The sequence below is a fragment of the Bos javanicus genome, chromosome 24 (genome assembly GCF_032452875.1).
Source record: "Bos javanicus breed banteng chromosome 24, ARS-OSU_banteng_1.0, whole genome shotgun sequence".
In the NCBI taxonomy this organism is placed as follows: Eukaryota; Metazoa; Chordata; class Mammalia; order Artiodactyla; family Bovidae; genus Bos; species Bos javanicus.
The window spans coordinates 49,197,864-49,209,019 of NC_083891.1; the positions used below are offsets into that span (position 1 = coordinate 49,197,864).

At 43.8% G+C, this 11,156-nt stretch overlaps 1 non-coding gene across 1 annotated transcript; it reads right to left on the reverse strand.

Annotated features, from left to right (window-relative positions):
* Positions 1 to 10,242: 10,242 nt before the first annotated feature.
* Positions 10,243 to 10,315, reverse strand: TRNAC-GCA (transfer RNA cysteine (anticodon GCA)). The gene has a single exon. It is a non-coding gene; the product is annotated as a tRNA-Cys (tRNA).
* Positions 10,316 to 11,156: the final 841 nt, after the last annotated feature.

Consider the following 11,156-nt stretch of genomic DNA (forward strand, 5'->3'; position numbering starts at 1 on the left):
AAGCACACAGTCTGGTCAAATCTGCCTTGTCTAAAAGAAGAGAGTCGTTATTAAAAGAACAATATAAATTGTGCTATATTGCACAATGCTATAAGGGTTATAATGGAGAAGGAAATGGCAACCCACTTCAATATTCTTGCCTGGAGAATCCCATGGGCAGAGGAGCCTGGCGGGCTGCAGTCCACAGGGTTGCAAGAGTCGGACAGAACTTGGGGACTAAATAACAACAAGAAGGGTATGAGCGCTTCCTTGGTGACTCAGCGGTGAAGACTCCGCCTGCCACTGCGGGAGATGCAGGCGACTCGGGTTTGATTCTTGGGTCGGGAAGATCCCCTGGAGGAGGACATGGCAACCCACTCCAGTTTTCTTGTCTGGAAAATCCCATGGACAGAGCAGTCTGGTTGGCTATACACTCCATGGGGTTGCAAAGAGTCAAATGTGAATGAGCATGAATATGAGCATAAAGTTTATACTTCTAGGCAGTCTGTAATTTATGAATAAACATTCATTTTTAAATCGAATGTTGAGAATGTTCAAACTTTCCTCCATAGAAACAGTGCTAGAAACTATAGCTGTATTCCCAGTGTTGCTAGATCACAGGCCCCGTCGAGCTGAAACAAGATAGTAATGGGACGCACTTGGGTTCTGAGTCAGGGTGCCGGAAGGAGGGGGAAAAGAAGACCAGCTCTTTCAAGGTCGACCCTAGTTCAAGTATTGAACTACATAAAGTTTGTTAGGAAGTTCAAATGGGAGCTGACTGTAGCTCAGTCGGTAAAGAATCTCCTGCAGTGCAGGAGATCTGGCTTTGATTCCTGGGTCAGGAAGATCCCCTGGAGGAGGAAATGGCAACCCACTCCAGTATTCTTGCCTGGAGAATCCCGTGGAAAGAGGAGCCTGGCAGGCTACAGTCCATGGGATTGCAAGAGTCGGACGTGACTTATCGACTAAACCAATCACCACCAAAGTTTGTCAGACTCTGACGTTTCTTTTTTATGTCTCTTGCTTTCTTCACTGTAAATTGTGACAGTATTTTTCTTGTTGCAATAAAGTTTAATGATCACTTTCTATTTTTTCTTTCATTTTATTTATTTTTTAAAACTTTATTTTTAATTGGAGGATAACTGCTTTACAATATTGTGCTGATTTCTGCCACGCATCAACGTAAATCAGCTGTAGGTATAAATATGTCCCTCCCTTGGAACCTACCCCGTATCTTCACCACCCTCCTACCCCAACCCTCTGCTCTAGGTTGTCACAGAACACTGGATAATGATCGCATTTTAAATGACTGAAATTTCCATGTAATGGGTGGACCATCTTCTTTTATTTAGCATTTTATTGCGGCTGAGATTCACATTCCTTTTCTGCTCTCTTTCTCCCTCCGCTGTCTCCTGTTACAAGTTCTCTGGTTGCTCCAAGTGCTTCCCCTCCCATATCCCTCAGACATTCCATTTTCCAAACTGCCTTGACTTTCTACTTCTCCAGGATCTGGTTTATTCAGAATAGCTGACATCCTCAAGGGCTTCATGGGAAGCTTTGAACTGAACTCAGTCCTGCTCATGTGTATCAATGGCTAATAGACCTCTAACCAGTACAGAACTATTGCCATTGTTAAAAAAAAAAAGATGCTTGTTAGTTCAAATTAATCTTTACATTGAAGCAGCTGAGCGCATCAAAAGGAAAGTTTCCTGTTAGCGTAGGAAAACATTGAGTCAAGGTGCTCACCTTACAGATAGGCTAGCCCTTGGGAATCTTTTCTCTAACCACCCCTCTAAAACACTGCTGGGTTTCCACAGCTGATTTCGTTCCTCCGCTCCTGATCCTGTAGATGCTCTGAGCACCAGTATTTCTTTTCTGTCCCCATCCTTCCCAGTGGTTTCCACGGTGGCAGGAGGTGCCTGGAGAGAAGAAAGATGTCAAAGTTGTCTTTTCTAACTGTGGGTTTATCTAGAAATTGGGAATAGCCTCTCCTTAAAAAGAAGCTTACTAAGAAAATAAAAGGAATGATAGTAAAACAAATATAAACAAGGGTTCAAGTCATTTGTTTTCCTAATATCTGTGGTTAGTGATACCGTGCAAACTTGACTTTCCCTACATCATATCAGTGCATCTTTGTGCTGTGGTGGGAAAGGGCCGCTGGAAGAGTCTGGAATCGAGGACAGGTCTAAGCAGGCAGGGCTTCGGTCCGGCAAGGAGCAGAGTTATCTGGACCAGCATTAATTATCTCAGCCTAAAGGAATTCACATTTAACTTTGTTTATACTTTCCCGGGAGATGTGTGATCCTAGTCAGATGCCACATAGGAACTTAAAAGCGTTGAGGCCGGGAGCAGAGGGTGGGATAATCTCCCTGGAATGGAGAAGCTAAGAGTGCACTTAAAAGCAAGCATGTCTTTGCTTCTGCCCTGGTCATTCTCCCGGGACAACTTCAGTGGGATTAGTTGCGAGGCCTGTGCCTCAACCAGTCACTGCAAAGGCGCGCGTTCCATCGCGACCTCAACCCATTTTCTTTGTTCGGTCAGATCTATCAGCCCTGCTAGGGGTCCTGTGTCCTTTCTAGACAAGCACGTCTGTTCTTTCTGACTAGGTTGCCCCAAACTCTTTACATCGGATTCTTTTTGGCTGATCAAAAGACAACCCCATTTACACACTACTATAAATAAAATAGATAAGTAATAAGGACCTCCTGTGTAGCACAGGGAACTCTACTCAATGCTTTGTAATGGCCTCGATAGGAAAAGAATTTAAAAGGTGGATATATATATATATATATATATATATATATACGCACAACTGGTCCACTTTGCTGTACAGTGGAAAATAACATAACATTGTAAATCAACTATACTCTAATAAAAATTAATTAAGAAAAAAAGAAACCCTCGGCGATGTGGCTTCACAAACCCTGCAGTTCATTTTCTTGGTGACCCAGCAGCACTACTGCTATCTTTCCCTCCCTCAAGGCAAGCTTCTTTATTATGTGCAGGAAAAATAGTGCCTGAACTAGCATACATAGGCTGGATAAACGACAAGTTCCTACCGTATAGAGCAGAGAACGATATTCATTATCTGAGTTATATGCTATAATGGAAAATGAGTATGAATAACTGAGTCCCTTTGCTGTTCAACAGAAATTAAACCCAACATTGTAAATCAACTAAATGTCAATACAATTTTTAAAAATCACATTGATTTTTAAACTGAAGAATTAAAGATTAGTTAGAAGAATACAAGGGAAAAAAGTTGCCTGCCAGATCCACGAAGGATGTTTCAGCCATCCAGCCAGTGGTGCACCCTGAGGGGCCTCACAGTGGGAAATACAGGATACTGGCCCTAGATAAGTAAGGTTCATATTGAATAAATGATTTCAATGAGCCCAGGTTCTTGGATCTTCTCATACCCAGAAAAGAGCTAAACGCATTAACTTGAGATGTCTGGTTTGACTTTTGTTTTAACTTTAAAAAGTAATGTATTTGTTTCGCTTTCGGGTATGCTGGGTCTTTGGTGCTGTGCGTGGGCTTTCTCCAGTTGCGGTGCTCAGGCTTCTCATGGTGGTGACTTCTCTTGTCAGACAGCACAGGCCCCAGAGCGTTCAGGCTTCAGTCGTCGTGGCGCACTGGCTTAGTTGCCCGGTGACATATGGAGTCTTTCTGGACCAAGGATCGAGCTTGTGTCCCCTGCATTGGCAGGGAGATTCTCAACCACTGGACCACCAGGGGGTCCTAGCTTTCTTTAAATTAACAGTAATCTTTTGATGCTTGTTGCAGAACTCTTGTATATCCTGGCTCCTCTCTTGGCTCTTTGGAGCAGTCCCTCTGAAAAATCTAAGAAGCTGTCTATGGCCGAAGTCCTCAGTTTTGTCTGCCAAATAAAACATATTTCTCAACTTTTAGGTTCTGCATTTTTTAAAGTCAACTATTAGCACATCTCCTTCCCAGCCTCCTCCTCCCACCCCTCGTCCTCCACCACTTCTTCATTAAACACTTGTACACATTAAGTTTTAATGGACACACCAGACATGGAACTTGTGTAAATCACGTAATTTGACACTTTTCTATGTGAAGCCATCATGAAACTGTGACCTCATCACCACAATCAAGGTAATGAACACGGCAATGCCTTCCAGAATCTTCCTCATGCCCCTTGGCAATCCTTTCCCATGCCCTCTCTTCAGTCAATCACTGACCTGCTTTCTTTAGACTATCTTGTAAGTAGAATGTTGGTAGAGTATGTTCTCCTGTTCACCTTCTCTCATGCAGCATAATTATTTTGAGATACATCCATGTTTCTGTATGCATTAGTAGTCTCTTCCTTATTTTTAAAAAACAGCTTTATTTTTAAAAATAGCTTTAATAAGCTACAATTTACATATAATAAAGTGTACCCTTTGAAGATATACAATTAGATGGCTATTAATTGTACTAAGGGAGTTAAAAAGCTGGTTTATAACTCAACATTCAAAAAATTAAGATCATGGCATCTGGTCCCATCACTTCATAGCAAATAGATGGGGAAACAATGGAAATAGTGACAGACTTTATTTTCTTGGGATCCAAAATCACTGCAGACGGTAACTGCAGCCATGAAATTAAAAGATGCTTGCTCCTTGGAAGAAAAGTTATGACAAACCTAGACAGCATATTAAAAAGTAGACATTACTTTGCTGACAAAGGTCCATCTAGTCAAAGCTATGATTTTTCCAGTAGTCATGTATGGATGTGAGGGTTGGACCATAAAGAAGGCTGAATGCCAAAGAATTGATGCTTTTGAACTGTGGTGTTTGAGAAGACTCTTGAGAGTCCCTTGGACAGCACGGAGATCAAATCAGTCAATCCTAAAGGGAAGTCAATCCAAATATTCATTGGAAGGACTGATGCTGAACCTGAAGCTCCAATACTTTGGCCACCTGATACAAAGAGCCTGCTGCTGCTACTGCTAAGTCACTTCATTCGTGTCCGACTCTGTGCGACCCCACAGATGGCAGCCCACCAGGCTCCCCCGTCCCTGGGATTCTCCAGGCAAGAACACTGGAGTGGGTTGCCATTTCCTTCTCCAATGCATGACAGTGAAAAGTGAAAGTGAAGTCGCTCAGTTGAGTCTGACTCTTAGAGACCCCACGGACTGCAGCCCACCAGGCTCCTCCATCCATGGGATTTTCCAGGCAAGAGTACTGGAGTGGGGTGCCATTGCCTTCTCCGGTGAAGAGCCTACTCATTGGAAAAGACCCTGACGCTGGGAAAGATTGAAGGAGGCAGGAGAAGAAGCGGATAACAGAGGACGTGATGGTTGGATGGCATCTCTAATTCAACTGACATGAGTTTGAGCAAGCTCTGGGAGATGGTGGAAGACAGGGAAGTCTGGTGCGTGCAGTCCCTGGGGTTGTAAAGAGTCAGACGTGACTGAGTAACTGAACGACAGCAACAACAAGGGCGGCCTGCCACCATCACCATAACCTCATTTTAGAACATTTTCTTCAACCCTCAAAGAAACCTGGTACCCATGACTAGTCACTCCCTTTTTCCGCCCTCTCTACACAACCCTGGGCAACCAGTAGTCTACTTTCTGTCTCTGTAGGCTGCCAGTGTAAATGTCATAATGTGGATGTAGTATGTGGTCTTTGTGCTTGACTCTTTCACATAATGTCTTGAGGTTGACAGGTTGTAGCATGTATCACTACTTCCTTCGAATGGCTAAATAAATTCCATCACTTTTTACCCATTCATCAGTTGACAGACAATAGGTTATTTTAACATTTGGGGCTATTACAAATAATGGTGCTGTGAACATTCACAAAGAAGTTTCTGTATGGTTACAGTTGACCCTTGAACAAGGTGGAGGTTAATCCAAGTATAACTCATAGTCAGCCATCCCTGTCCTCACTTCCTCTGAACCCATGGACTTAACCCACCATGGAATAGTCCCTCCTTTCTATTGCTGAGTAGTACCTCACTGTGTGGATGAACTACCATCTGTGTATCCATGCACCTTTTCATGGGCTTGGAGCTGTCTCGCAGATAAAGCTGCCATGAACATTTGTGTACTGATCTTTGGAAGGATATCTGCTTCCATTTTTCTTGGGCTTATATCTAGAAGTGAAATGGCCAATAATATGACAGATGCATGTTCAGCCTTTTAAGCAACCGCCAAACTGTTTTCCAAAGGAGTTGTAGCATTTTGCATTGCCAGCAGCAATGTATGAGAATTCTGTGTCCTCATCAATACTTATTATGATCAGTATTTTGATTTTCAGTCACTAACAAGTGTGTGGTGGAATCTTGTGTTTTAATTTGCATTGGCTTAATGACTAATAATGTTGAGCATTTTTTCATATGGTCATTTGCTATTCAAATTGTGTGTTAAAATCTTTTCTCCATTTTGGGAGAGGTTATTTGTTTTCTTATTACTGAGTTGGGTATTCTTTATGTACTTTGGATATAAAATACAAGAATATGATCTACAAATCTTTTCTCCCAGGCTATGGTTTGTCTTTTCATTCTCCTAACAGTGTCTTTTGAAGAGCAGATGCTTAAAACTTTGATGAAATATAATTTATCATTTTTTAAAATGGATGTTAGTTTTAGTATCCTCTGTAAGAAATATTAACTAACCTAAGGTTACAAAGATTTTCTCTTATGTCATCTCTGGAAGCTTTATAATTTTAGGCTTTATATGTAGGTTTAGAGATATTAAAAAAATTTTTTTTTGTACATAGTGAGTGTGATTTATTGATCAAAGTTCTTTTCCCCCCGACAGATATTTAAGTTTTCCTTTAACATTCATTGAAAAGACTATCCTTTTTCCACAGAATTTCCTTAGCTCCTTTGTCAAAAATCCATTTTTTATAACAAATGTGTGGCTTTTTTTTCTGGACTGTGTTTCACCGATCTATTGGTCTATTTTGATTTCAGTAACACTATTCCTTGATTACTGTTGCTTTATGACAAGTCTTGAAACTGGGCATTGATAGCGTTCCAATTTTGATTCTTTCTGAAACTGTTTTAGTCATCCTAGGTAATTTGCATTTTCATCTGAATGTCAATTTCTACAAAAATTTGCTGAGATAGGAATTGCATTGTATTTATATTAATAGATTTGTTTGAGGATAACTGATTTCTTAACATTGGATTTTTCAACCCATCTTCATTAGTTCTTCATTTAAATTGTAACATTTTTATGTTAAATTAGGTATTTTACAGCTTAGTTTTCTGCTGACAAAATTACTTCTTCAGGGAGCTATGGCTTGCTCTTTCCAAATATATAAAACTTATTTTTGGATAGAACCATTTTAAGCAAACACAATTACTTACTTACAATGGCATTTTTATTTTTAAACTTAAAAATGTGAACATTAAAAAATACCACCCAGATGGTCTGGTGGAGTGTGGAGGCCACCCAGAAGCCCTCTCTGGAACTGAGGCACTCATCCCACTGGTTGCTGGGAGCCTTGGCAGTTGAGGGCTCTCGTTGGTGCCTCTCTCCAGGAATTACCCTCAGTCAAGCAAGATACTTACAGTCGCAGCCCTTCCCTAGAGGCAGGCCACAAACTGGCCTATTTGCCTAAGGACAGGACCACTCTGGAGGGATGGAGGAGCCACACAGCCCCTGGTGGGGTCAGCTGGGCTGTTGTGACATCATAGTTCAACTCCTCCCCTGCCCAGTAGAAGTCTTGCCCTTAAACCTCCGTCTCAGACAGTCTGTCTCCCAGGGAATCCAAGTGAAAACAAATGAGAATTTCCTAATCAGTTTGTAACTAATGCAAGAGCTTAAAGGAGTGGAAACACAGATGCAGGGTCAGCTCATGGGGCCCAGAGGGGAGATGTGGCGAAAACAGGAAGCCAGTGATCACTGGTCCCGCATGACGCTTGGCTTAGGGTCAAAGTCATGTCCCTCAATCAGAGGGGTTTCCCCTTCACAGGTCACCCTGGCTTTGGGAGGAGGAGAAAGCACCTAGAAGGCTTCTGCCTCCTCACTGTGGCAGGTACATGGATAACACGTGTGAGAGAGACGGCAAGCAGACTCTGAAGTTCAAAGTCAGTGGCTGGTCCTGGGCCTCTCAGCAAGTGGATGAACTTGAACTTGAACTTAAACTTACAGCTACAGACACTGTGCTTTTTCCTTTCCTTAAAACAGCACTAGAAGAACTTACCTTCCAGAAGACACCTATGAGTCTGTTTGTTCTCTGTGTAAATCTGATGTTAACCTATTACGAGGTGGGGACCACCTGCTTTCTTCGAAGGAACATTCATTTCAAGACTTTCTCATAAAAGAACAAACAATGAAGAAACAAGCTCTATGGTGTGCAGGTGAGGAGGAGACTGGCAGTCACCAAAATTTCCAAACTTGCCCAGCTGACTTGCTGTGGGATACCGGAAATACGTACATACCTAAAGAATGTCCTGGAGATGTTTTACCAGCAGAACCACCTTATGAGGTGGCACGGGATGCTCCCTGAGGAGAGGAGGGGCGGTGGACAGGAGCTGCTAAAAAGGACAGGCTGCAAGGGAGCCCTGGACACTCCAGCTCTCACTCAGCAAGGCAGGTCCAAAAGGTTTTGGAAGAATAGACGACCCAGTGTGAAACCAAACCCTTCCCAGTCCCATTTCATTTAATCCTCACTCCGCTGCTATGCGATGAGTTATTTTCTTTTTTGGCTGCACCATGCAGCATGTGGGATCTTGGTTCCCTGACCAGGGATTGAACCAGCCCCTGCCCCCACCGCAGTGGAAGTGTGGAGTCTTAACCACTGGATTTCCAGGGAAGTTCCAGAGTTTTTCTCATGATGCTTTTGAACTGTGGTGTTGGTGAAGACTCTTGAGAGTTCCTTGGACTTCAAGGGGATCCAACCAGTCCATCCTAAAGGAAATCAGTCCTGTAAGGACTGACGTTGAAGCTAAAACTCCAATACTTTGGCCACCTGGTGCAAAGAACTGACTCATTTGTAAAGACCCTGATGCTGGGAAAGATTGAAGGCAGGAGGAGAAGGGGACAACAGAGGATGAGATGGTTGGATGGCATCATAGACTCAGTGGACATGGGTTTGGGTGAACTCCAGGAGTTGGTGATGGACAGGGAGGATTGGCGTGCTGCAGTCCATGGGGTCGCAAAGAGTTGGACACAACTGAGTGACTGAACTGAAGTGATTTCAAATACGGAACTCGAAGCTTAGAGAGGCTGAATTGTCACAGGTCAGAACAGTAAGTGGTTGGCTGGGATTTGAGCCCAGGTCTCTTTCCAAATCTGTTGTTTTAATCACTCGACTCTACTGAATATGGAGGTAGGAAGGATAATGAATTGCATTGCATATTAAAAACATTTCGCCAACATTGACTCAGTGGGAACGTTCGGGTTGAGAGGGACAGGTTGACCAGGGGGCAGCATCTGGTGTGACCAAGTCCCATGTCAGCACCTCTTCCCTCCTCGCGAGGCATGGGCGGGGGGCAGCTCTACGCTCACCTGAGCTCACCTGAGTTGGGAGGGATGTCTTCCCCACACTAAGCAGTCCATCAGAGTATCCTGTACAAGAACAGTCAATTCAGTCCCTGAGGGGCGGCCTCACAAACAACGTTGCCGGGGAGGGGGCAGGGCTGACGGCTGAATCCCAGGCACTGCCACTGTTTTCCACGTGGTTGGACCACAGACCACATCTGTGGACACTCTGGGGAAGTCTCACGTTCTGTCTCCTGGCTTTATTCATTACCGCCTGCTTGCAGGCTCCGCTCAGGGCTGGCAGCCTGCCTGGGAATGCTGGCTCCATCTGGTCCTCCCCCGTGTGGCTCCTGTTCCCTGCAGGATGAAGGCACCCTCCTCCCCGACCCCCCACCTGCCTGGAGAACAGGAGCTGAGAGGACCCGGTGGCTGCTACCTTCCTGGGTGGTTTCCACCCAGGAGACGTCTTGTCTCCTTTCAGAATGCCAACAGCCCCAGGAAATCAGAGGACATCTGCATCTGTCCACTGTGATCTGAAGGAAGTTTGGATTATAGGAAGACCACCTGCAAGGAACGGTGCCCTAGGATTTGCATAATATGGTAAATAGCTGACGGCCTATTCCCTCCATTTTATTTACTGTTTATAATTGTCTTTCAGATTTTATTGAGGCTGAAGTTCGTTGACAAGTGAAGGTAAGTTGCTCAGTTGTGTCCAACTCTTTGCAACCCCATGGACTGTAGCCTACCAGGTTCCTCCATTCGTGGGATTTTCCAGGCAAGAGTATTGGAGTGGGTTCCCATTTCCTTCCCCAGGGGATCTTCCTGACCCAGGGATTGAACCTGGGTCTCCCGCATTGCAGGCAGACGCTTTACCATCTGAGCCATCAGGGAAGCCCTGAAGTCCAGAGAATTTGGTTAAATAGGGCTTGAATTGAATGTTCCTAATTTATTATTATTATTACTTATTTATTTGTGGCCTCACTGTGTAGCTTGCTGGATCTTAGTTCCCTGACCAGGGACTGAACCCAGGCCCTCAGTAGTGAAAGCGCTGAGTCTTAACCACTGGACTTCCAGGAAATTTCCTGAACTGAATACTTTTTAAAAAATGTATTTATTTATTTATTTGGCTGCACCAGTTCTTGGTTGGGTCTTAGTTGCAGCATGTGGGATCTTCAACTTAGGTTGTGGCATGTGGGATCTAGTTCCTTGATCAGGGATGGAACCTGGGCCCCCTGTACCCTGCATTGGGAATGCAGAGTCTTAGCTACTGGGCCATGAGGGAAGTCCCTGAATACTTTTTAAAACTCTAATTTTATACAGTCATTCAGATACTTTTTCATGAAGTTATTATTACTCTACCAAGAATTTAGTCCACAATGGTACAAATCTTTCTGTTGTTGTTGTTCAGTCACTAAGAAGCTGCCAAGAGTCAGACCCGACTGAAGACACTTAGCACACAGCATGCAAGCTCAAAGGTTGTGCACAAGTGAGTCTGGGCATGTAGGACTCAAAGAGAGAATGGGGAAAGATAACCAGTGGTGCATGGAGAGGAAGGGAGACTCAGGGAATGCCTGTACCTGCTGTGATGTGCTCATCAGAGGCTGGTAATCATCAGAAGAAAGGAAATGCAAAAGATGAATATTTTAAGTCTAGGACTTAAGCCAGACTAGAGGGGCTGAGGAGCATGTCCTAATCCATGCAAAATAGGAAGGGCAGTCACCTAGTGTTCACA